Source organism: Quercus suber, unplaced genomic scaffold, assembly GCF_002906115.3.
Source record: "Quercus suber isolate HL8 unplaced genomic scaffold, Cork oak 2.0 scaffold_120, whole genome shotgun sequence".
Taxonomy (NCBI): Eukaryota; Viridiplantae; Streptophyta; class Magnoliopsida; order Fagales; family Fagaceae; genus Quercus; species Quercus suber.
In genome coordinates, this window is record NW_027069585.1 from 240,245 (window position 1) to 242,829 (window position 2,585).

The 2,585-nt window shown below is 35.9% G+C and overlaps 1 long non-coding RNA gene across 1 annotated transcript; it reads right to left on the reverse strand.

Moving 5' to 3' along the window:
- Window positions 1-211: 211 nt before the first annotated feature.
- Window positions 212-2,211, reverse strand: LOC112018912 (uncharacterized). Its single transcript, XR_010629882.1, has 2 exons — window positions 1,490-2,211; window positions 212-449 (listed from the first exon to the last, which is right to left on the reverse strand). It is a non-coding gene; the product is annotated as an uncharacterized LOC112018912 (long non-coding RNA).
- Between the last annotated feature and the right edge of the window lie 374 nt (window positions 2,212-2,585).

Genomic DNA, 2,585 nt, shown 5'->3' on the forward strand with positions numbered 1-2,585 from the left:
GTGGGAGCACGGAAAGCAGTTTTTTCTTGATCAGCTAAGGCTAAAGGTATCTGCTGATATCCTTGGAAGGCATCCAAGAAACTCATCCGAGGATGTCCAACTATTGCATCCATTAGTTGATCAATCGATGCAATAAGGCATAGCTATCACTAGAGATAATGCTTCTTAACCAAGCTTCCAACAAAACACACACAAGTAGAGAGAGAGAGAGAGAGAGAGAGAGAGAGAGAGAGCATATTGCCCTTCACATTGCCACACCAGATTTGACCGACATTTAAAACATATATGCAACGAAAAAAAAAAAGAAGAAAAATTAATCTTTGGCAATGGCATAGAACTCTTGCACTTCCGTGTTACATTACACTTTCTATTTCAATTTTCAACATTGGGAGGAAGACATCAGTCAAAACATTCATTGACTGCAGAGAAGCCTTGAGCAATTTCACTCCCTAAAAACAAACCACATAAATTAATTAAAAAAATGATAATTAATCACACTTAAATTTGTGAAATACCAATTCTTTCCTTGAATGTGACACATTTCAAAGGCAGATGGAGAAGATCTTTTTCCAAAAAGAAGAAAAACGAATTACTTTCACGATATTAAATTTCTTTGTAACTTTTTTCTTTTCTTTCTCCTTTAAAAGATGAGCAACCTTGAAGAGAAAAAAGTGGGGATACAATATTTTAATTTCAGTATGGAATTAGAGATAAATGATTGCATTTGAATTTTGAATAGATTGACTCCGTCGTCGTAGCAATATATACTATACCAAGTCGAGATGGAATGAGAATGACCCACAACACCTGCATGTATCAGCTGGAATATTTAATGACTTTTGATAATTAAGTACGTAGTTAACATAGTTAAATTACCTATTTTTCTAAAAGTCTAAATTGTTAGGAGATCGTAAATTTACTCACCTTACCACATTGTTAGGTTCTAAAGGTTTAGGAATTTATGTATTTAGAACTCTAATGTGTAATATTGGCAAACCATGATCAAAAAAAAAAAAAAAAAAAAAAAAAAGCCTAAAATGCAAAACGTCCAAACGTGGACGCAATCCAAACACCACCTAAGTATGTAGTTCACATCATTAAATTATTTATTTTCTCAAAAGTTTAAGTTGTTAGAAGATGGTAAATTTAATCATCTAATTACATAATTCTAACAAATATAAGATATCATGAAACGTTGTCATACATGGACATGGATTGAGATGGATCAGCGATCAATTCCAAATTTCAGTCTCTTTCTCACATCATGGTTTAGGAATTAGGACTCGAATAGCTTCAACTAATACCCCAGTTTAATGTTATTTTGCAATAAATTTCACCGTAAGGAAAGAACAAAAAGCGTTGATTATTATTAAGTAATGCACTCTTGCACAAAATGGTTGTGTGACAGCAAACATTAGCCAGGAAAAAAAAGAAAAGCAAAACATAAGTATTGCACTCTTGCCCAAAAAGAAAAGAATGATTGGCATACCTCATCGATGCCCAAACGGACCACTTTCTCCTCAAGGGCTCCTACATCCTTGACATTAGTTAAGCAGAGTGAGACTAGAGATGGTGGACATGGGTTTCACCACTAGATCATCCATCACCATGTATGTAACCACTCCTTTCACGTATCCTCCCTCACTGGAGGAAGAGCCCGCATTGGTTGCGCTTGGTGGGTGTACGAAATTTAGCTCGTTGTTCATAACGTTCTTGCACGATGGACAGATTGCGCGGTCGTCATGAGTAACGTATGAGTAACAGCTACTGTTGTAGGTTCTAGAGCACCTATACCATTTCTTGGATGATGTGGAAGACGATTCAACGTTTGGCAATAGGAGAGGGACTCCAATACCACCACCAGAGATGTGTACTTTGGGCTTCAGGAGAGTCTCTTTGTTCAAGTTTGGTTGAAAGTAAGTGATACTTAAATTTTCAATGCTCTCGTAGATGTTCCCCAAGCTGCCCACCATTCCTTGCTTTGTGAGAAGCGCAATGAAAGTTCCGACGGGCAGGGCCAGAATGTGAAAGAGGAAGTCGATGAAGTTCTTGTCCGCTTCAGCAAAAAGCACTCTATGGCTTTCTGTGTCTATCAGAAGTTTCAAACTCACATTAGTTTCTTGACTTTCTTCCATGGACTCTGTAGTTTATTATTACTATTTTATTTTTTTTTTCTATAGAAGGTTTTCGGACAAACGATATAGCATCACCGTGATGCACTGGACAGCTTATGTACATGTTGCTTGGCGGACAATAATTAAAAATTTAGAATAACTACAGTTCATTGTCGGCCACAGAGATTATTTAAATTTTTTTTTCTTTTTCTTTGAAAAAGTTTAACCTTTAGCCAACCAGCCAAGAAAACAATCATCTACGATAAGGCTTTACCGTTTCATCATTCTAAATTAGCCAAGTAATAGTACATTCGCAAATTCTGAAACCTTTTTTTTTTCTTTTTTTCCCCCTCTTTTGTAAAGAAAAAATAAACATCACGTAACCTTTTGGTCGTTGTTAATTAATAGGTACAAGATAGATAAGGAGAAAGGACATGGAGAAAAAATTATGGTTTTTCAATGTTTGGTTGG